This window comes from Zonotrichia albicollis, chromosome 2 (genome assembly GCF_047830755.1).
Source record: "Zonotrichia albicollis isolate bZonAlb1 chromosome 2, bZonAlb1.hap1, whole genome shotgun sequence".
In the NCBI taxonomy this organism is placed as follows: Eukaryota; Metazoa; Chordata; class Aves; order Passeriformes; family Passerellidae; genus Zonotrichia; species Zonotrichia albicollis.
Window position 1 is genome coordinate 72,309,308 of NC_133820.1, and position 25,393 is coordinate 72,334,700.

General features: G+C 34.9%; 1 long non-coding RNA gene across 4 annotated transcripts in view; it reads right to left on the minus strand.

Annotated features, from left to right (window-relative positions):
* Positions 1–25,393, minus strand: part of LOC113459322 (uncharacterized) — a 78,194-nt gene that overhangs the window by 49,509 nt on the left and 3,292 nt on the right. Inside the window, exons 2-3 of one of the 4 annotated variants that reach the window (XR_012579050.1) lie at positions 21,630–21,756; positions 15,593–15,695 (exon numbers count right to left, since the gene is read on the minus strand). The exons of 2 other annotated variants lie outside the window; for them this stretch is intronic. This is a non-coding gene — a long non-coding RNA (uncharacterized LOC113459322). The remainder of the gene's footprint in view (positions 1–15,592; positions 15,696–21,629; positions 21,757–25,393) is intronic. One more of the 4 variants, XR_012579051.1, reaches the window with a different exon arrangement.

Consider the following 25,393-nt stretch of genomic DNA (forward strand, 5'->3'; position numbering starts at 1 on the left):
AAGCTAGTAATTCCTATTGTTAAGATCTCATCATTAGGACTATTAGGGAGATGCCTCTTCCCAAATCAAGGTGCAAAAAAGACTATATGCCAAAGTCAATAGAAAGGATTTAACTTAACATTAGGGAGGACAGCAGATGTTTTATGCTGTATTTTGCAACACTGTGGTCAGAGTAGATCATGTCAAATATTGTTAATGTTTTTGTCATACTGGTCAATGAGACATCTATGGTATTTTTGGATTTTAAAAATATCACATATATTTATCCCCAGTAGTCACTCAGATTAACTTTAAAAAAATTTAACTTTTTTATCACCTATAAGACTGAAAATAGTCAGCTTTTACTTGGAAAGCAGTGTTAAATGACAAGACTCCTAAAGATATCAGACTCAGTTTTACTGAAAATTTTGTCACATGTTTTGAGGGAGTCCATGATTGTATAAACACATAGGGATGCCCATATATGTTCACTAATGAAATACATGACAGGTTTTATAGAAGATTTTATTGCAATCAGGTATATAAAATCATACAATTTTACAATGATACAAATGCCGAAAGATTTTGGCAGAAGGGACATGAAGGATCTAGATAGTTCCAGCACCCCTGCCATGGGCACAGACACCTTCCACTAGACCAGGTTGCTCAAAAACCCATCCAACCTCTCCTTGAACACTTTCAGGTATGGGGTATCCACAGCTTCTCTGGAAAACCTCTTCCAATGCCTCACCATCATTTTAGCACAGAACTAGCTAACATCTAACCTATACCTGTTCTCTTTTAATTTAAAGCCATTCATTCCTGTCCTATCACTTCAGGCCTTGGTAAAAACTGTATTGAATGACTAATTGGATTCTAAGAAATTGAAAAAGATGTTTGAAGCTAAATGACTGAAATTACTGCTCTGGATAACTGTAGAATGTCTTCCTACATTTTTTCTCCTTTGTCAAAGATTCCTCTCTAAAGTGCTTAGTATTTCAGTTTCCCAATATCCAAGAATTACTGATTTTCTAAATTTCTATATAAAAAAAGCTATTTTACATTTTAATCCTCATTTTGCCTCTTCAGTGCCAATATCAACGCATGTTAGTTGTCTGAATAAACAGAGGTAATATACCAGTCTAGTCTGCCTTCCCATGACTGTTATTTAATTTATTTGATGGGATTTTTGGGTCATAAAATGACTACGGTGTCCCCTTTGTTCTCCTCTGCAATGCATTTGGACTACACAGACAAAGTAGTTCAATTCCAGTGCTTTCTCTGTTTACCCATTACTTTTATTCCTTGTAAGTTATGTTACTGTTTTGAACACTGAATCCTTTAAGGCTGAGCCCAATGCATATTATCCTGAGCAACCACAAGGTGTTTTGACAATACATCATGTAGGTTTCTTGGTAGTTTAAAACTTACTTTCTCTTGTGGACAAATACAAAATACAACTTTGAGGGCTTAACCTGGAAGGGGTGAAATGCACAGCATTTCTAAATGTTATTTTCCAACTAAAAGTAAAGCAAATGCTGAAAATTAGGACTGTATTTTGGCAAGAAATGAAAACAAATACATTAAACATGGACTGAAATAACAGAAGATTCCTGAATGCAATCCATTATGCCTGAAGTCATTCTCTAGGTAAAAAAATGTGCTTCATACTAAAACCATTTATTTTTCATGTCTTATAATAGGCAAGCTCTAAGCACAGTTCACTGTGTGATAGATTTCCTTCTACCACGTTTCGCCTTCCTCAGTCCAAACCCGTAGACAGAATTCCTTTGAGAAATTTGTCAGCAAGTGCCAATGACAGAGAGGTCACAACTACTGATACTTCTCATGCATTTTTACATAGAATAATTGCCCTCTGAAAAAAGAAGACATGCAAACACAGAAGCCTCCAAGAAAACCTTAATTTGCTAAGATTAAGTGAATATATTGAGAGTCATAGAGGAACTCTATCTCTCTTTCTGAATCTAATTCTTAAATCTGTATAGAAAACAAAAGTTAGAAACTAGTGTGTTACCAAGAGATGATTGTGTAAGATTTTGTAGTAGCATACTAACTTATCTGGTACATGGAAAAATAAGATAAATAACTCCCACTGTAAACTGGCATTAATTCATAGTTCTTTTCACTGTCCAGCCTTTCCTTTCATTGAATGCAAGACAGAGGAAAAATATAGAAATATTTCTAATAACATATTATGGGACTGCCTCCTAGACAATGTGACTAATAGAAGAGTATTTTCTTGAAATTTCTGGAAAATTATCAATCAAATAAAAAGAATATCCAGAAAAAGTTATTGCAGTATTATTCCCCACTTGGTTACCTCAGGGCACTGGTTTAGGAATAGCTATTCCTCTGATTATTGGCTATGAATGTCGAGGATGTTAGTCATACAGGCTGAGCAAAACTGCACTGAAACCCCAGTTAATCAAGTTTTAAGTAACAAAATACACACCTGTTTATTGCTTAACCACTGGGCACAATTTGCTGGCTTTCTGTTGTTACCTTTCAGCTCTGGAGCATGTTTTTTCCAACATCTGAGGAGTAATGTTCATTACATGTGTATTACAGCACTGTTTATGGCCATCTGTGATGGGTAGTTTGTTACCAAAGCAGTTAACTCATGTTTGCCCATTTGGATTAAAGCTCAAGAGCTACTAAACTCAAGGCCATATGATCGGATGCAGCTGTTTGCTAAGTGAACATCTACCTCTGAGCTGCCTGTTTCTTCCTGTCAGAATGAGTAACTCAGGCACAGGTGCAGGTACCTGGACTTCTAAACTTAGAGGAAGTCAGTGAGAGCCATTCCTTGGCACCCAAAGAGTTATGTTATGAATAAACAGAATAAACAGCACTATGAGGGGAGAAACAGTGTAAACAACTTAATCTTGGAGCCAGGAGATTGACAGAAGTCTCTGAAGTCAGGAATTTAGTGTCCTGCTTTTATGCTCTGATCACTTTATGCACCACACTGCTTGTACCTTCCTGTCAAGAAAAAAACCAAAATATTTTTTAAACATAAATGTATATATATACACACATGTGCATGTGCATGATAGGGTGAAGCACACAGATATGTTCATACACACACTATATATACAAATATTTTTTAAATTGACTCCTCTCTGTAGTAGCTGTGGTTACAGCAGTTAATAAAATTGGGATCTGGACAAACATGTCCTGAAACATTTAAATTTAAGCCATGATCCTTGTGCTGCAGGACTGAAGAGAAGGGGAGGAGGTAGAACATACTGGAAAGTTACTAGGCAGATGCTACTTTTTCATGTTGTCTTCTGATGGACCCTTCTTCAGTTTTTAGTGGGAAGACAGAAAGTAAGAGTACTGAGGAGGAAAGCCAGTTAAAAAAAATAATTACATATATGGACTCATACAATAGACAGAGACTAACAGTTGCTTTACTATGGTCGTCCTAGTAACAGGTGCAAAAGTAGTAGTAGTATGTCATTGTCAGATTATTTTCAATAGAAGGCTAATTCATTATATCATTGTTATCTCTGTTGAAATCTCCTTTTTCATGACTTAACTGGCCTAACTATTCATAAAAGTGTTTTAAAAATAGAAAGACTCTACACATTTATCTACGTTAGAGCAGCTGAATCCCACCTGTGGCTGGGAATCCCAGCTTTGACACAATAGAGATAAACAGATTCTTCATTAATGAAGTTCTTCTTGGCTATCTGATGTGAGATATCTTGGGTGAGCCATCTCTTTTATATTCTTTTTTACAGAAAAAAGTGAGAAACTTCTTAGAGAAGATGCTCGGCTGCTAGATGTTGCAGTAATGCTTTCCTTTTTTTTTTTTTTAAACCTGGCTTCTATTGCTTTAGTTCTTTCTACACAAAAGAAACATTAGACTATTCCTTCATTTAGACTCTGGGAAGGCAATTTCACATATCAACTGTAACCAGATTTGTGATTGATGGCAGACATTAATATCCTCTAACATGGAATTATATACGCAGATACATGCACGTATTTTATTTAGGTTCATTAATCTAAGTGGTTCACGGACAGTGCTTCTTTATCAGGTTTTCATAAAACAATTAATTGATGTAAATTTGCCTTCTGTTCTGCACCATGTGGATTTGAAGGTTGCTAAGATTTGATACTGGAACTCAATAATGAAAGCTAATTTCATGATTTCATCATCTATAACTGGAGGTTGTGTATTCATCAACCCAACTCCAGAGTTTTCCTGGGCTATTTTGAATAACTTATGTGAAATCAATCTTACCTTTACAAGAAGATTATACTCAGAAGGGATTGGAAAGGTAGAAACCTGAGTTTTAAATATTTGTGACCCATCTGCTTTGTATTCACTCTTTTGCATTCAGTCCATAATGTCTGATACTTTGTCAGGGAGTTTATGCACAGCACGGGTTTATAAAGATCCACAGATGCTGCATATCTCACTTTTCTTCTTCAAACTTATTCAAACTTTTGACTAGCCTTGGTGTCATGATTAATCCCTTTTGCCTTCACAGACCATTTTTTCACATTAATATGCTCCACCAATGTGACTTCCTAAAAGTGTCAAAGAGGGAAGATGGAAGATGTATCCCAAACATGAAAGGCATTGTTTTGACTCCAATACAGTGATCCAGAGAAACATACAGAAAATATTTAAAAATATATTTTCTCTAATGAGCATAAAGGAAAATATAGAGTCTAACATGAAACTTATTCTGATGTTGATGGCATACAGTTCCACAGATGTGGAAAAGGGTTCCAATATCCTGTATTGCCGAGACATTCCACTCTCTTATGCTGGGACAAAGTATGGTACTTTAACAGTATTTTAGACAAGTTGACATTGAATATTAAAAAAAAAAAAACAAAACAAAACAAAAAAAAAAAACATAATCAAATACTTGACAAAACACTTGCATGGCGATCCCCCAAATTTCTTGTAGTGCATTTTTACATAGATTTTTCTTGTGAAAGTTGGTGAAAGAATTAGAAAGCCCACTCTCAATTACATATGCCATGTACTTCTTTATAACACTTTCTGACCTCGTTATATACATCTTCAAGAACGGTGATGATGTTAAAGCACACTTTTTCTTTTAAAATGTTCATAAATGGAAGTAACAACACACACAAAAGTGCACAGACGTTTGTTTTATACTAGAAATGAGAAGGAACTGATTAAGGCATCAGTGTATGCAAAAAAAAAAGATATACATAAATCACTTCCATTCTGTTTATCCTTTTCTGATCTGGAATTTCTATATATGGTTTTGCTTCATAAATGACTTATTTAGTATCATGTAATGGAGATCAAGTTTTGAAATCTTTACAAAGCACAGCTTTACAAAGTAAAACTTTTTTCTCTTGGCCATTCTGAGGTATGACATTTATTCTAAGCAACTTATGACTAAGACAATAGGGAAAAAAGAAGCTGCATGCACAAGAGTTATCGGTCCACACAAAAACCTCATATAAAAATGAGACACTCTTTTAAATTGTTTCTAATACAATTAATTGATTAGTTAATTAATTTTGATATGCTATACATTATCAGATACTCTAGCAGCCACTGTTTGGAAGAGACTAACCCACCAGTCATCACTGAACTTCACACTTTTGTGATAAGGCCTGAAATTCAAGGTGACCGTGATCTGGTACTCCTGTAGTTCGATATAGGGCTTGTACAAGCAAGCCAATAACATCTTGTCTTATCATGCATTCACTTCAAAGAAGGTCCAACCCTGAAGTTAAATTAAATGAAAAAAATTGCAGTAATTTATTAAGCTTCATATTGGTATTTGCCCTTTAATGAATATTAAGATTTACCAACAGAGAGAAAACAAAATTGTTCCTATTCTACTGTCCTAAGTTTGCTGTCATTGTTCACCATCTAAAAACTTCTGGTTCCTGTAGAATGTGAAGTCACATTGCATTTTCAAGGGTGCTAAATATGAATATACACATATACATACACAGCTAATATAAACCAAAAATACCTTATCTGTTTGTACATTTGACTTTAACAATATGATCAGGTTAATGATATATTTAAAGGTAATGAACCAGTTATTTTTAGACTAAGCAATATGCACACACACTAATTTTACTGTGCAAATAACTGCTTGCTCTCAGTGGCCTTTGTATAGCTGTTTGCACCTCTAAATTAGTCTTAAACAATTATTAGTAAGATCTCATGGAATGTTTCTATTGATGCTTTCTAAAACTGACTGGTACTCTAAAGAAGTCTAAAATCTGGCTGAAAAGTAATTTTATTCATTTAGTATTATATGTATCCTTAATGTGATACTGCAGAAAAATCAGCAATCTCATAGAGTTATATGGAAATTTCTGCAGCAACCAAAAGTATACGTTATTTTTTTGCCTAAGAGAATATTTTTTAATCTGATTAAATACAGGAAGACTTGGCATAATGACTGACAGTAGCAGTATGAGATTAACAGCTACATTTTTTGATTGGTGAAGATGAGAGAAGCCAAAAGTATGAGTATACAAACTGTACCACAAATCCATGTTCCAGAAGCATTTTATGGTTTAGTGTTACAAAGAGCTTCCAAAAGGAAAAATTGGGGGTTTTGTTGTGTTATACAGATAGCAAATTATGTTTTCTTTCTGAGTTAACTGTGCCATTCATGTAACTCCTGACAAAAAGAAGACAGAAATCCCTTGGTATTGCCAAGTGAGTTCTGCAGCCAAAATTATTTTAAGCAGAGATTAAAAAAAAAATGCGAATAGCCAACCTCTCATGTCATGTAAACATGGTGCAGAGGTAACACAGGTATTTGTCCCTGTGAGCAAAACAGATCATCAGATATTGCTCCTGTAGAATTGTCCCTGTGTTTATGGTGACTGCATTCAAATCTATCTAGTTATTGCTGCAACCCATGTCTTAACATATTCAGGCTTTATACAGCATCAAAAAAAAAGTATCAAATGCCAAACAGAAATGGATTCCAAGGTGGACAATGCAATTTTGAGAAAATGCAGCATTGTTCTTCTATAGACAATAAGCCACTGTCTAAATCAGGGACTTTTCTTTATTTTCCTAAATACATGCGTCACTGGAGAGATATCTGTGATGAATATGCAAGAAAAACTTTTGGGTGACATGAAATCACACATAGGACTTGTTTTGAAGCTAACAATTGACAGACATTCTGAATAAAATTTGTGTCTAAGCTAGCAGGCATAGCTCACTCGTAACTGACCATCACCATACTTTTGTTAGAGATTGCCTCCTCTCAGTTGCTAATTCTGAAGACACTTTAATCAAAAGAAATTTTGTTACTTTAAAGTGTGCAAAAACCAAATCTTCTATAGTCCAGATAATTTTGACTGATGCAAATTACAGAGTACTTGTAGCAGTGTTTGTGTAAGAGGATCTACTGGGAGAATAATGTCAGACAGAAGGAAAAGGAACAGCAGGGCTGAACTGGCAATGGTAACCTTTTCTGTTAATACAGCTGAATCACAAAAAGGCTGTTTATCCACAGGATAGGGGAACCAATGGCAAGTATGCAACACCAGAAGCAGACAACTGACACTAGTTTTGACAGGTTGGGACATAAACATCAGTAGCAGTGCAATCCAGAGATCAGCAGTGATATAAAGCTGAATAATGAGGCACAGGCAGAGACAGATTCATGAAGAGTTCCAGTGCTTTTGCCAGAATCCATATTCCCTTGCTATAAGCAGATATTGCATTATCAGATACAGCCAGCTCAGCAAGATGTCAAGGGTGGAGAAAGTCACTGCCGTGTTTTAGTGACAGCCATAGGTTTAGCAGTACCAGATGGGCAAACCTGTGGCTTCTGAACTGTTCAAGTGTGGATGTGTTGCAGAAACTGTGATGTGAATGGCTGCAGGCAAGCTCTCCTGGTGGAAAACCTTCTGGATCTGCACCAGAAGTGAGGAAATGAGCCAGCACTGGCTGTTTAAGCCAATATCAGCAGGTCTCTCAGGACTCAGCTGTCTGCTTATCCCACGATAAAGTAGTTCATAAATAACTGTCTAAGGAACACAGATATCTTCTGTATGTGAACTGCTCTTGGCTCCTCTGCCATAGGAAGTACATGACTTTGGGCTATAGGAATATTTTTCAGTGTTGAGATCCTTGTAACCATGCCTGTACTACACAGCATTCAATGCTGACCATTTATAAATATAAACTCATCTCTCTTATGCTGCAATAATCAGTGTCCAGCTGAAAGCAGAAGTCAACAATGTAGCTGGTTTTGTTGTGGCACTGGTATAAATCTTTCACCTAATAAAGGTAGCAATAGACACATAAATCCTTTTTACAGAAAATTCAGGTCAGGGAATTTCTTAAGAACTTCCTCTTTTCCTTGTTCCCTAGCTGTGGTCTCAGCTCAGAAGTGAAGATGACCTCAGCAGTTAGCAGCCACAAAACTTCACACTGCAGCAGTGCCTCCTCCTCAGTGCTGTTGAGTGAAAATGCTCTACTTTATTGCAAGTAAAGAGTCAAGCCAGACACCCAGATTTCCTTCCCTCCTTGTTTTTCATGGAAAATATGCTTCTTTTATTTTTAAAATTTTGGTGCTAAATTTTATTTGTCATGAAAAAAATCCCAAAACATACCAGTTTTAGTTAAAAAAATACACAAAGCCCAAAAAACACTTGTGAGTCAGTTTGATAAGACACACACTTGTTGCTCTTGTTGTTAATGGAAGTATTAATCAATTTAAACTCAATTTTAGAGTTTAGGAAGAAAAATTCCAACAAAAATTGTTGAGCATCCTTGTAACTTAGAGTGTTTAGACTCCCCAACATGACCTAAGGCTGTGTTCATGGCATTACTTTTGATCCGAGGCATTATTTGAGTGTTCTTAAAAGACAGCCTTCCTTGTTTTACCTGTTAGTGCTGAGGTTCATTGCACCTTGAAAGATTGAAGACCCAGGCATATGTGTACTGATGCAAAATACCTTTTTTTGTATCCTCCTAATGATGAAGCACTAGCAGGAGTTTGTACCCAAATATGGTAGATTTACTGCCACTTTTGTGCTGGTGATGTTGACTGTAACTGGATTATGACAGCAAAACTTGTTTTTGATCTCTCCTCTGGAAACGAGATAGAAAATCCTACAGAAAAAGCATCTGCACAGAGCAGCTAGGGATTATAGTTAGCACAAAATTTACCATTTGGTTTCTTTATTGCTGGTAGTATTAGGTTTGGCTTTTAAACTCCTTGGTGATGTGTACTAGTATCTGAATGGTTATAAAAAATCTGTGAAACACAATAAAATTTTAAGGTACCTGGCTAGAGCTTGATTTTTCGTTGTTGTTGGAGGTGGTTTTAGAATTATTTGTATTAGTAGTAGCCAAGAACCTAGCAAATTCTCAGAATAAACTGCCTTGACCTAACCACATCAAACTTTCCATGGCTTAAGCAAAGTATACAGTCCTTCACTGGCAGCCATAGCTGTTAGAAAACAATGATACACTGCCAGTATAATTTACAGATATTAGTAATCATGAATTCAGTGTTGGGCATAAAGGAATGTGGAGAGAGGAATCCCAGAGACTGGCCAGAATTTTTCACTGAGTTCACATGTGTGCCACGATGCTGTTTGTGCACCTTCTGTCCAGATATATTTGAACTCACTAGGGAGTAACTTCCTAATCAGCTGTTACCTGATGCCCATCTGCTATCCCAAATAACATGTGTCCTCTGCAACATTTACCAATATTTGCTCCTGGCTCATTACTTTTGCAGGATATGCTGTTTTGTAAAATAATAGATACTCATTAAAGCTGCTATTCCTATCCCCTCACCTTAGGCTTCTGAAAGTCTGGTACTTGGTCTAGGCTGCAATACTGGTTCCCACTACAGTCAAATGAAAATGAAACTTATCTCCAAAGGGAGTTTTATCCTTTTCTGAGACACCTAAAAAACTCATGGTGAACTCTTCTCTGAAGGCAATTTTCTGTTTCCTCTGAATATAGAAAGAAGCAAATATCACTAGTTTAGGAAGTTAACCTACAAGAAAGATTAAGATTAATATTAATCTAACTAAATATAGTTGTCTATAACCTCAGGCTCTTTTTAAAGTCTTTCAGGAGAAATATGTGCAATGTATCTCATTTTACAGTTAAATGCCTAAAACAAGTGAGTTAAATCACACACTAGAGCAATTCCTTCCTCTGTATTGACAATGGTCAGGAACATAAATTCGCTACCACAGATAGTGTCAAGATGCCTTCCACCTCTGCTGGAGGTTTAGTAGTGACAACTTTGCATAAAGACCATTTATCAGTTAAACTGTTGTTCTGTGAATATAATTACCTTTCCCTGTGCTGGACAAATACTACAGGGAGAAATATTTTTAATATGTAAATATTTACTCTCTAAATTCTTATTATTGAGGTTAAGACTGAAATTTCAGATTTCACTCAGGCTAAAATTCACTCAAAATTCCCATTGACTTAAAGCAAGTTAGGAAAGAAATTTACATTAGTAGAGAACATTGTGTGGTTTGGTTGGTTGGTGGATTTTTTCTTATCCAAAAGAAGAAATACATATTGTAATTAGGTTCTTCACATATTAAATATACGAATATCAAGATTTTAGTGTCCTGGTACTCTTGGTATAGTGTTCCTTCCTTGTGTTTCCATAAGAGTGCCCATTATATAGAATTTGTGAATGAAAACAGGAACAAAATCAGACCAGGAGGGGAATGGAAGCTACCAGCTGGGAAGGATGGTTTTTGTTTGTTGTGGGTTTTTAGTGGTTTCAATTTTTTGTGGGTTTTTTGTTATTTTTTTGGTTTTTTGTTTGTTTGTTTATTTGGAGAAATGTCATCTAAACTTAAAGTAGCAAATACTCATACTTTGTGACTTAATTAAGCTGACTAATTTCTAGAAGTGGTCAGCACTCAGGAATTTGTAACAGAATTCATTGTTTCATAAGCAATTATATCAAAACAAAAGTAACAACTACTTGTTCTTGTGGAAAAAGTATGTTTTTTCTTGCGTGAGTAAAGTTTGAATTTCTTACACATTCCCTTCACATGTATCCTACAAAGCATATGAACTTTTAGACCCCACCAACTAAATCACACACGTGATGCATCTTTTGCTTTTAGCCCTCAAAATCCTCAGGGAAAAAGACAAGGGGTGGTAGCAGAGTCATAGTAAATCAGTGAAAGATTCTCAGCTGCTGTAATGGACATTGTAGTAGATCTTGTGTTAGCTCTTGTACCAAAAGTTGTAAAACTTGCAGAGACTGGGATGTTTCTTTTTGAATTCATTAGGATAGCACATTTGTTACTAAAACAAAATAAAATAACAACATGTGTCTCCTTGTCTGCCATGTCTTTGTCTCTAAGCTTACCTCCTCTCAAAAGTCAAAATTTAATAGATGAAAGGAAACTTTCTGTAGCCCAAGCACTAAAGGCAATAAAAGCAAATGTGTCCATCAGTCTGGCTGTTAAGAGCAGCTGCACCAGAGACAGTTGACCACCAAATGGTATCCTAGCAACCTACAGTAGCATCGTTACACATACTGCTATCAAGCCAAATTTATCCTTTTCAATATCTTAGCTTCAAGAGATCAGAGATGAATACAGAACAAAGGATGAAAATGGTGCCTGTGAGAAAGACAACGTGGGGTTTTAATTTAAGCAGAGGTTAGATGGAATGCCTGTGTAAAAGGAATAAAGAACATCACACTTTTTTGAGAAGGAAAGATACCTTCCTGTGGTAAGGCACTCAGACAATTATGAACCAATTTGCTTTCAGAATACTAATCCGTTGTATATTTTAGCTTGGAAAAAAGCTTGCAATATGTTGTCTCTTTAATTCCATTTAAATGTTTCCATTTAAAAGGGGAAGGATGAGGGGAAATAATTTTAATTATTCAAACTTTCTAAATCTTAAAAAAAAAAATCTAGGCAATTCTACCTATAAATTGTGTCTTTCAAAAAAAAACAGTTGGTATTGTTTCTAATATTAAATCTGATAATTATAGTTCTGTTAATAAACTTTCCAAATTGAGCATTTCCCTCTTTTTATACTATAAATTGCTTCTGTTCTCCTGTTATATTTAAAGTCATTGATCTCGCACAGTCCGGATAATTTACCAATGTGCATAATGATCATAACTGTAAATAGCTTTGTCAGAGAAAGGAAAACTGAACCTATGTGCAGATTAATTACAGGATATTCCCCTTTCTTCAGTTTTCAGCAAATATTGAAAAAACATGCTAAGAATCTAGACCTTACCCAGCAAAAGGGCTGGACTCACGTCCAGAGTAAATTAGCAAGGTTGCAGCAGACCTAGTTGAAATGAGGACCTGTGACCTCAGCTAGGGGTTTGGCTGGATGTAACAAAGCTACTGATAATGCAGACAGAACACGACCTCAAGCAGAAGCAGAATCATCTCCCTTCAGTCGCAGATGTGCTGCCAAGCAAGCAGTATGTTGCAAATACAAAGACAGTGTGCAAAGCTACTGATCACTGATCATTTTTAATTTATAGTCTAAACGTTATCCTTGCAGAGGACACATACCAGGGGTTTAGAAAGCTATGCTTTATGATATAATAAGTGTTTTTGTATGCACCAGAAAATCTGTGTGAAAAAGATTTCCACATGCCACACTGCAGTAGAGGGCTCTTTGGAGACTTAGCTGAGAAGAAAAAAAAAAATCCACATAAGAAACCCAAACCACTAAATTATTCACTTTTTAAAATGGCATAATTGAAGCAAGTTTTTAATCCAAAATTCAGTCTCTCCCTTAATTTGTATTTCTAATTCCTTTTAATGATCTGGTTTGGAACAGGCTGTTTAGCTTCCTATCCTTTGTTATTTATACAGAAGACACCAATCCCCTATCTTCTCCAAATATTCTGTCAGTCACTATTTATTGCTGGTAGTACTTCTTCATCACATCAGTTGATATCTTCTTTAGCTTCCAAGGAAAGAGTCTGCCATAGGCATATTTTAGTCTAGTAGAATAATTTATCCTACTCTGTGCAGATCCAACTTTACCTTCTACTCTGCCCCCAAATACCAGTGTATTTATGTAGCCAATCACAGTATAAAAAAACCTCATCTAATCATCCAAAAAACAGACACATTGGCTTCTTGTAATCTGGCTGCCTCTATGCAAACTGTATGTTTCTGATTAGTGTTCCCTGAGCAATATATCAAAGGAGCACTGGACAAGAAGAAGCCTGAGAGCTGACAGAAGAGCTGCCCTCTGTTAGTGAGCAGCCACATTGGCTAAGATCTGTAACATATGTGCTGTGAAACAAAAATGTCTTCAGCAGTTTAGGCTATATCAGCGGGACAACAGGCCAGACCTACTTAAAAATGTCTTAGATATAGTCAATGAGGCAATTTATAGTCTGCTGCATACACATGAATACATATGAAGAGATATTAAAAGTTGGTGTAGTCGCCCACACCAAGTGTGCATTTCCAAACATTGTTTGGATTTTCAGAGCCTGTAATTTCTGCTTTAATTAATTTTGTTAGTCTGATCTTTGTTAAGAGATGAGGTAAGGATGCAGTAATCCTGTTCACGAGAAAGAGAACACCCTCATTGCTAAGAAGATAAAGCAGCCCTTCATTTTACATTCTTCTTGACAAAATGTTAGAGGAAACAGAGAAGTCTTTGGAACCATGGGGCAATACTAAAGCAGAGCAATTAAACAGAATCCTTAGAAAGGAATCAGAGCAGGCTATTTGAGTTTTTATGTAATACTAAATTAATGTTTCAAGGCTATTAACAACTTGGCAGCTAAGTGAGCAGAAGAACCACTTCAGAGAAATCATATCAAATAAATGCGGGAATAATCCACTTTGATTGGTTCGTGTAGGAATTTATGAAGGTACTGTATGAATTGTTGGGGGCTTTTCTGTAATAACAAAAACTGGATTTAGCAATTTGGGTGGCCATTTCCGTACCTAAAATTCTGTGTTCACCTAGATTAAAACTAAATTCTGGGTAATGTAGCTTCCTGCAAGTGAAATTCCCGTAAGAATTTGGTGTCATCTCTTAGGCATTTCAACCTTGAGAATTTTTAAGGTAGAAGACAGGCACAATTCCTTCAAGACTGCCTTTTATCTATATCATGCATCAGAAAAAGTCTGCACTTCATAAATCATACTCAGTAAAGAAAATGTCCTATCTCTTGTGGGCAGAGTGTGAGAAAAAAAGAAAAAAAAGGGGGGGGGAAAGGCAAAACAAGAACCATACAATTTTAGCCACAATTCTAGTTTGCTTGGAAAAGGAAGTTCTACTCATTGACAGGCAGGCCTTCTGCCATCTGTGTTAAGTGGGTGCATTGCAAGCACCTGGAGCTACAGCAAATACTTTCCTTTTTAATTCTTTCTTGTAAAACAGATGGGAAAAAGCACAGCTAGTAGTGTTATGCTGTGTTTAAATATGAGAAGACCATAATTTAGTCTCACTGTTGCCTTTCAGCCTGACACCTATATATTTGGATTTCCATGTTTTAATCAGCAGAAACATGTCAGTGTGCAGGAGACTGTTGCAGGGATTTACTTGAAAAGATCTGGAAAGAGGCCACAAGTGACCTACTGCTTATGCAATGGCAGTATATTGATTAGAGATCATAGTTTTCTGAATGCAAAGCTCTAGTTTAATGAACATTCTAAGGGTAATATAAGAAATCATGTTATCTCTAAGCCCTATGAAGGTATGGGACAAATAGATTCACAGATGCCCAAATTCAAATGTCAAAAAAAAAGGATAATTATAGCCTTGCAAAGCTGTTTCTTATTCATATGTCTCTAAGGCTTCTTCTAAAAACACCCCAACAAAATAACAAAGCAGACGAAAGTTTGTAAGATCCCATTCTCCCAAAGGCTTGAAGAAGAATAATAATAAAGTACCTTTGAAGTGACATTAGGAACCTGAAACTGAAAAGAGAAGCATGGGAAAATCCTGCCAAACAAACCAAAGCACTTGAGATTCTGTAGGGGACTAAGGGGTTCTGTCCAAAAAATTCCTAACTGGTAGCTTTGGGGATGCAATAGGCCAAGTGGTTTTTTTCTGAAATAACAATAATCACTTTGGGACACAAAAAATTGGCAAAATAAATAGGCATGCTCAAATCAAAGCTGGAATATTTCATTTCTCATCTTTTTACATAGTGGGGAGGGGATATAGATGTTATCTAGGAATTTTTCAAGGAAGCCATGGTCCAGTTTGCAAAACATGGGTAGAATATTCAATTTAGAGGAGAGCAGGCTGTTTTCCCTTAGCTATTGCTATCCTTGCTATCCAGTGACTCTCTAATAAAATGCAGACGGTGGCTAAGGCATAACACTGACATACTAAACCTGTATATTTTAAACCTCTGCCTGATAAGTCTGACGAAGGCCTAAAACAGAGTTCTCCTGGATAAATGTTCTGCCAGTAGATCATGCAAATGATACCATGGCACAGGAAAAAAATTCTGGTATGATTTCTAGCTTCTCAGAGGTACTTTGGGCTAGCCCAACTGTTTTTAATTTTCTTTTACCTAAAATGTCCAAATCAAACCCCCTTTACAGCAGTCATAATCTGCTAGTGATCAAAAGCTGCTGAGTGAAATACCTTAATACACCTTCAAATTAATTATTTCTCAAGAAGTCAGGATAAGGGACTCAACAGATGAAGCAAATACATCTTCCTTTGGATTATCTTCTAACCCAGTGTTCTGAAATTAAAGATAAACACAGCAGCAATCAGAATTTAAGAACTATAAAATTAATATGAAACACTTCCCACTCCTTGTATTCTGTTTTCCCAGTATTGAAAAGAGGAAAAGAACCCAAAAAAAAAAAAAAAAAAAAGTAATACATTTTCTAGTTTGCTTTGGAATAAATAGGAATGAGTGAAGGATTCTTTTGTTTTTAATTAAATAAAAGTCAAAGTTTCTCTTAAATAGTAGGTGGGAATTGGTCAGTAACAACTGGAATGATGTCAAAAGCTGTTGAATTTTTCTGACAAGTGAGAAATTCAGTAACGTGAGAAAGGTCATCTGTTTCCTTAGTTTTCTTTTTTGAATTTAAAAGTATTTTGTTTAAAGTATTACAGCCTATATTTGGTAAATATGTGCACTATATATTATGAATGATGCATAGATTAAATAAGCTATTATTTCTAAATTAGCCAAGTTCATTTTTGTATTCAAATAGACTACTTGCATATTTTTATCTTAAAGCTGAATTTACAATTTAGGTAACTAAATATACAATATATGTATAGGAACATAGGAATTCATTAAACAATTGAACTTTTAGATCTGGAGTTAATTCATAAAATCAAGTGTTGTGGCAATTCACTAAAGGGAATTTGGTTTTTTCAACTGTTGACAGGTTGTTTCTTAATTACTGGGGTCATAAAAGGAGACTTTAATAATAAACAGCAGAAGATGGCTGATGTTAACACAAATCACTCCTTCAAATCAACAGTTTCTAATGCTTTATATCCAATGTTTTTAAGTAGTTAAGAAAAACTGATGATACTCAGTATTCTTCCAGTGCAAAGGAAAGAGATTAATATTTATGAATTATGACTCAGATTAAGATTTATATATTCATTCCACAAAAGTAGGCTTACTGAATCACCATTTCTCTCCACCTGAATTTCAGGTACCTTTTGCTTGGAAAGAAACTGAATTTAAAAATACATATTATGCAGTGGGCATACTAAGTCTTAAAACACAACTTTTGATGGCTGAGTGGCAGGGAAAGGCAGCTACCAAGTTTGCAAGTAGATTTTCTCTCAGAAATAATTTCCATTACACAAACTGAACTTGGAATAGCAATAACAAGAAAATTTTATAAAGTTTTTTCATGATTATTATTATTATTTCATAGTTTTCCTAAGGACAGTGTGTTCCCACTTATTATCATTATCATTATCATCATCATCATCATCATCATCACCATCACTAAATATTTGCATAAATAATAGAGCTAAAATCAGGGGGCAAAATGAAAAAAAAAAAGACTTCTTAGTTCCAAACTAATTTCTAGATTTTCTTTCTGCTTATGTTTTATTTTACTTTCTGTGCTTTCTTCAGCATTAAAAATTCTTCAATATCAGTATATAAGTGCCCGAGATGTTTTATACTACTCTGACTTATTAAACCACTTCTGACTTCAAGAATAACAATATTCATGTGTAATTACAAATATTTAATAAACCATATTTTTGCTCACAGTTCTTGAATTTATAATATATTACTGCCTGATATATTTAAGGGGGTCTGTTTTATATCATGCATGTGCATCCCTTAGAAAATCAGGAGTCCAATGAAGTCATAAAGCTCTGAATTTCCAACAGATTTGAAAACAAGGTAATATTAAAGCAAGATAAGGATAAGAATTTTGAGAATCACAGAAGTGCTGAAATATAGTGTTATTTTTGTCATCTGACTTTATAATTATTTGCTAACAGCTGTGTAAGATACACAGGATTTATAATTCTTATAAATATGTATTGGATGAAATTCTACCCAGAATTCTTTGTATAGGGTGTTCAGTGTGGGTTGGGTTTTTCCAATTTATTATTTTAAATATAAATGTTTCACATATTTTGAAAGTTTTATGTCAGCATTTAGAAGTGAATGATGGGCATGGTACTCCATTTTAATGGGCAGTAATATAACCAAAGTTCAATCACTACAACTAAATAAAAGTGGGTATAAAATAGAAATATATGCAGTGCAATAAACACAATACACTTAAAGCTCTGGCAAAATACTGCCCTTTCTTTTCCTTTGCTTTTTACACAATGGAAACTGCAGCTTTGAAAATCCTGATGTATTTTAATGCAGTATGATGTTGCTGTGGCCAACTGGTAGGATTGCAAGAATTAGAAGGGACATTGTCCTAAACACCATGTCAGGATTTCAATTAGCTCTGAAATGTTCTGAGTCAGAATGCATCTGTCTGCAATCAGTAATGCATTTAAAATATTTCAGGATCTAACTCTTTCAGAGTGTGATCATATCATGCAAAATAGTTATCCAGCACAGCTCTTTGTCTGTATAAGAGGTGCCTTTTTTCTTGAGGGTTAATGTAATTGAAATTGTTATTCAATAACCGCTCATTTTTTAAGACGCTCTGGTTTAAAAAACATATTAGATTACTGAATAGTAAAAAGTAGTCAAAATTTTGTTAATGTTTTCATGGGTTTATATTAACTTTCTTTTTCCTATTATCAATGAAACATTTTAATGATGTCAAATACACGAACTCAATTGTTTTATAAAGCATAATGAAAATAAGAGGAAAACTAGAGCTCTTGAGTAAAAGTAAGGCAATAAATTAAAATGGGATATCTAGATATTTCACATTAGTGACTACAGCATCAGAGCAAAGGATCTTTGGTTGGGCGGGAGTTTGAACATGAATGTTCTGGGATGGAGTACCCAGATTCAGGGGTCTGAGAGGCTGGTTTTCCCCCAGCAGAAAGGATCACTTACAAATGGTGCATCTTCAGACACAGAGAATAGCTGACATGTCACTTGACTTCTGGCACAGTTATACAATTGAAAAAAGCTAAAAATAATCTTTGAAAGAAATAATTTTATTTATTAGAAAAAAAAACAACCAACAACAACAACCAAAAATTCCTCCATTCCTCAAATGGAAGAAAAAGTGCAAACACATAAGCATGTCTGAGAAAAGCTTTTCTCTAGCACTTTTCTCATTATTTAACACAAATTTAGGCTATTCCTTCCTCATTCCTGATAAGATTAACTGGAAAACAAGAGTTCTATTTGCATAATAGTTTCCAGTTTTTAGAGTTTTTTAATTTCACATTTGCATAAAAATGAAACTCAACAAATTTTAGATAATTAAACATAAATGAAGTTCTGAAAGTGGATAGCTTAACCACACAATGTTCTGTAACTGTTCTTCTTTGGAAACAAATATTTTTTTAAAGATACAAATACTAACCCTTATCTGAGATGTGGAAACTTAATTCTTGGTCGTAATTTAAACATAGGTTTCTTGTATCCTGAGATTTTCCTTATTCTATTAGATATTTTTCTTTTCCTTCTGACTCTAAAACATATTTCAGCTTGCATTAAATTTATAAAGATATTTGTGGTTTGGAGGAAAACAATTACCAATGAAAATGATACATTTGAAAACGCAGATCAGTCTCAAGTCTTTCTTCCTGAGAATATCTTCATTTTCAAAACTGAAGCCAAGATACTTTGCAAAGTAGGAATCTGACAATACAAAGCTAAAAAGTGAACAGTGGGAGAATGCTTTTTTGTGACGGATTGATGGCCAAAGTCTAATGATAATCAGATGATTGTGTAAAAAAACAAAAAATAGATTAATTGTGATAATTTAAAAATAAAGCTGATTTATTATAACCTGAAGTTCTTCAGGATTGGATGTCTGAGGAATCTCTTTTGTAATCTGTTTCCTATACAAAATTCTGCTTCTGAATCTAATCCCTCTTAGCCACAATACACTTTTCAATACATTAATTAAAGTAAAAAATTTTGAGTGCTCAATCTGTCTGAAAAAAACTCAACCCTGAGATAGTCATACTATTTATTGAATTTGGAAATCTATCTCTGACTATCATAATAGAAATTTTGTGTCTAATTGTTATTGATCATCTGATTAATATTTCAAAAATTAATCTTTTTTCAACAATTTTTTTGCAATAAATGGACAGAGAATTCCCCTAGATGAAACAGTAAATAATCTCACTGCTATTGTATTAGATAAATATAAGGATATGTGAGATACCATTTTCTTTGGCAGAGAAGTGAATTGTGTCTTTACACAGTTTGAAATAAAATTAATTAAATAAAGATACATTTTATTATCATCTATTTTTCTACTGTTTGGAGTAAAAACTTAAAAGCTAAAAAGGTTAGCAGCAACAGCATTTTGAGCATCTTAATTCATTACAGGTACATCTCAGAAAGCTTCACAAATCAGATTGAAGAGCAGATTTAGGCAGAGAAATTCAGAGTTTCAAGACACCACTGAACAAAGAAGTCAAATAATAAAAATTCTCAGTGTTACAATTTAAGTTTTGAATGTCTTTTAGTACTCCTTGCTTCTGCATGCATTCCAAAGACTTATTCTGACTTTAGCTTACAGAAACTTTTCTAATGTGTCTATGGCAATATGGTGCTCAGGGTCACAGCTTGATCCACTTTTTTCTGCTCCTCCCTGTATATTTCCATCCAGACATAGAGGAGGAAAAATGTGAATAGGGATTTTTCCCCCTTCTCTCTCGTTAAATATCATGCTTCTTGATATTATTGCAACAGCAATATTTGAAAGTCACAGTAAATTAATATGATTTCAGTTTTATTTTTGGATCAAAAAGTTGCAGAATCTGTCCAGTTTAGACAAATAATTAATATATCCTTAAACCTCTTGATGAATAAGAACTGAAACTGTGTTTATATCTTCAAAAAGACAGTGGAAAGCACTTGATAGATTTGGACACATAGTCTTCATCCTATTTCTTTTTTTTTTAACTTTGAAATAGTTTAAGATATTCCTCTTGGGTATATGCACACTTTTTGAAATGAAAGTAGCAAAATTTGCATGAATTCATAAAAAAACATTTTTTATTTAATTTACATTGTACAAACATCCAAGGAGGAATCAAATTATTCATACTTCCTTCTAGAAGTAATTAGGTACATTATCTGCTTAATGCCAACATACTTAACTGTATGAACTGGAAGTAAATAGTCAAATGTTAATCAGTTTTCAGTGTGTTTAGCACTGAATTCCTCTTTTCTTAATACAGCACAAGAGGTTAAAGAAAAGCCACACTCTCACTAAGAAACCTGTCTATTAAAACATTATGCAAACATCTTTTATTTAGCCTCTTTTTTTCCTTCATTCTCAGTAGTAGAGTGATCTCTCTTCCTCTATGAGCCTGGCATGTCTTCAAACACAGCAAAGTTTAATTTTTTCTAGAATTTCATCTCTTATCCTTTTTCAAAAGAATAACTTTTCATAGAAGGGTTAGAAGAAAAATATTTTCCCTTGGTAAAGAAATTAATATTGCCTCAGATTAAAAATCAAACAAGTACAAGAAGACAAACTTGAATAGCATACAATAGTTTTCACAGAAAATTTATATGTTATTCAAGTGAAAAATAAAATTGATCCATATTTGCCTTTGCTTAAGACTTCTGGCCTTGGAAATATGAGTGAGATTTGATTCTGCTTTATGGTATTTTCCAATATTTATTTGAAAAATATAATGGACCCTTTGTAGTTCCCATGCCATAAATCTTCAACAGCATGGAGAAGCTACAAAGCCACAGATTCCATTTGTCCTAAAGACACTCATTTGCTCCACATAGCCTTTCATTATGATAAGCAAAATGATGTGTGCTACTTTCATTTTAAGATTACCTATTGGAAACAAGGTGCTGGATTCTGGTTTAATCTCCAGCAGCTCTGCTGTAAAGAGCTATAAGCCATCATAGTTACAAATAATTCTGATTTCTGCTGGGGTAGAATTAATTTTCTTCAAAGTAGCTGTTATGGGGCTGTGCTGTGGATTTGTGGTAAAAACAGTGTTGATAGCACAGGGATTCTTTTGCTACTGCTGAGTAGTGCTTGCACAGAGTACAGACCTTTTCTGCTTTTCCCATTGAAGAGGCTGGGGTTGCACAAAGAGCTGGAAGGAGACACAGCCACAGCAGGTGACCCCACCTCAAAGGGAAATCCCAGATCATACGGCATCATGCTTAGCATATAAAGCTGGGAAAGAAGGAGGAAGTGGTAGCTGTTCAGAGTGGTGGCATCTGTCTTCCCAAGTCATTCTTACACAGGGCAGATCTCTGCTTTTCTGCAGGTGACTGAACACCTGCCTGCCCATAGGAGATAGGGAATGAATTCCTTGTTTTGCTTTGTTTGCATGTGCAGCTTTTGCCTCACCTATTAAACTTTCTTTATCTCAACCCACGAGTTTTCTCACTTTTACTCTTCCTAGACTCTGCTCCATCCTGCTACTGCAGGATGTGGGAGTGAGTGAGTGAGTGAGTGAGTGAGTGAGTGAGTGAGTACTGACGTGAGGCTTCATTGCTGCCTGGAGTTAAGCCATGACAATAGCTGTTACAAATTACTTTTGTACCAGAACACTAAAGACAACAGTGTAGTTCTACACTAGCTAAAACTCCTATTATTCATTATTATGGGTGGACATGTAATATAACTGAACACAAGTGCTGGCTGTTCCCAGTTGCCAGACCCATCCCTCATTGGCTCCAGAAAATGAGGACTATCCATGTAGCATATAACCATTATTTCTCTCCATTTCAGTTACCTGTCCAAAGTATAAATTGAATAAAGATTGGAATACAGCTGAGTCACATTTTAGCAATTCAGGAACTGTATTTAGTGTTCTGGACATGCACTTTGACCATTACAATCCTAAATTAAGCACTAACTGTCATTACCAGCTCTTGACAATCTTTGTAATTCAAAAGTAACTGGAGAACTGGTCTGTAAGTCAAGAAGATAAATTCAACATCTTTTGTTTCCTTCAAATTAAACTCTAATAATTACTACAAGTAATTCAGGAGCAGTCTGTCATATTGATCCCACAGCTTTGTAAAAGTACTTTAGACTGACTGTAGTACACTGAGCATAGTTTTTTACTTGGGAATGTCTTACGGTTTAAAACTAGTTGTAAAGAATGGAAAAAAACAACAACAACCAAAAAAACCTCAATTATGAATAGTAACATCAAAGAAAGATTAAATATGCAAAATCAGCATCTCTTACATTTAAATACTGTTCTTTAACTAAACTAAGTATTATATTAGTGAAGTATTGCAGCCCCCGAGGATTATCCTGGCAAATTCTTCCCAGAACAATCCTCAAAACTCAACAGCATAGCTTAGTTTTAGGCAGCTAATTAAAGCAATTAATTTAGCTGGGTGCATTCCTTCTATACTTAGTGGAGAAAGCAAGGAGATCACAGTGGGCTGAATAACCTCTGCAAGGGATATACTTTCTTTCTCCATTAACCATAGCATAGAAGAATGTTCATTTCTTAAGCAATTATTTTAGGCGCTTGATGTTAGCCCGGATGTCTTTGCACAGAAAATAAACACAAGGAATAAAGTAATGGGCATAATACAAAGAGCCATTCACATCAGAATGTCCTTAGTCCTGTATGATATCTTGGGGTATTTAAAATAATTTTTATTAAAAGTACATATTTTTTCCAATCTGCTGAGAAGTCTTACTGAATACATATTTAAACTGAGCATTCAGTTAAAACCTAAAGAAAAAAAACATTAGAAACATTACTTTGGTGACAATAAGAATAAAGAAATTACTAAAAATTCTTTACGGATTCTAGTCAGCCCAACTTAAATATTTTATTAACACTTCTAGGAGTTTTTATCACTACAGAGCTTTCTATTGACTGAACAGAGTCATTATGTAAATATTTTTTGTAAAAAAGTACCCAGTGACTTTGTTGATAATATATAAAAAATACTTCCCAACATTTCCCTAGAATTGCTTTTATTAATGACAAACCCATCACTTTTCCCTTGCAAAAATATATTCAGAATTGAGCACTATTAGCCAAGATTCAGTGTTCTATTAAGTAATAATAATTTTCTATGGGTTGAGTTACATGCAATCTAATCTATATTATATGATTTAGAACTCTTGCTCTTTAATTAGATGCAGATATTTTGATCAGAAAAGTTCAAAAAAATCTTATCTAGATTTCATGGCTGAGGTAGGAATTTCTTTTCTGTTAGGAAATGAAGCCATCACAGTACTGGGGCTTTTTCACTGTGTAGTATATTGCTGAGGTCCTGATTTAGGAGACCAAAACCCAACCCATTAGGTCCAATGCTGACACAGCAGATTTGAATTTATGATTTTACAACACTCAATTTAAATGACAGCCTAAAAACACTCCTGAGTAACAGACTTTCCGATATTTTTTGAAAACCCAGTGCCTTTCTGACCCTGAAATGCTATTCTGTCAGGAAAACAGGATCATCAAATCCCAAGCAAAGCCAGCAAAATGGATCCTGGTTCTGTAGCCCAATTTTTATAAATTTATTGTCCAGTAGGATACCTGAGGTTTCTCCTGTATTTGGCTCTGCCTATTTTCCTGAGCAGCATGGTGCAATGGAAGTGGGCCCTCACAGCAAAACAGTCACACACAAACTAAATATTTCCGTGGGTTTCACATCAGGCAGAACACAGATTAGTGGCAGAGACCATATATTAATCAGCTACTCTCCAGTAGCCCATCTTTCAGTCCAGTTTAAATCCAAAATTTATCTAATTCTTGAACTTTAAAACACTGCATGATAAACCTTAATGTGTGGCAGGATGGAAAACTAAAAACCATTTCTGATCTTAATTAAAATAACAATGCAGAAAATTATTTTATATTTTCATAGCATTCATGAATGAATGCAAAGAGAGAAACCATCCAAGGGGAAAAAACAACATGATGCTTTTCCAAGATTTAATACAGAAAGCTTCCTCAGACTGTAAGACTATTTCGCAGAAATATTCAACTGCAGCCCTGAGCGAGAGGCATGCATACTTGCAGACTATTATGCCCTGCTACTTAACAGGTTACTAAATGCAAAAGCACTGCATACACTATGCTGTACAGGTTTTGTAGGACTCGGGTGCCTAGCTAGCCTGGAATTGCAAGTCTTCAGCCAGATATCTAATTTTTGGGTTTTGAACAGCTGGGCATCTTAATGCCTTAGTTAAATTCCTGCTTTAACATAACAACATACATGTGTGACTGACACATAAGGTGAGACCTATGTGGACTATTCTCCCACAGTTAGGGAGCTTTAGAGGACCAGATCTCCAATCTCTGACTAATAGTCAGGCAAAATCAGTTAAAAATTATAGACTTTGCAATGCATAGCAACTCTGGCAAAATTATACAGATGCCTGCTTGAAAAGCATGATCCTACTACACATATTGCTGCAAAAGCTATACCAGATAAAACATATTTCTGTAATATAGCCAACAAGTCACAGTGGTATTGAAAATGAACAGAGACTATTAGTTGAGGTTTCTGTTTTGTAAATTATTAATATTTCAATTTTAGGAGATTTTTTTTAATGTTATTGAAGTCTTCCTGACCTGGAGCAATACATAATACCATAAGATAATACATTTGCCTGCTACCTTCATAGGGCCTGGGCTTAAATCTGTCTTGGGTCATGAGTGAAATTATCTAAATGGCCTCAAATTAGCCCTCAGTGTCGTTTGTTCATTTCACAAAAGTAGTATTGTGCATAATTTGGCAGCAGAGTGCAATTGTAGAGGACTATTCTGTAAGGAACCAAAATATGGAACAGAAGGGATATTGGAGACCAGGTTTGCTCTTGG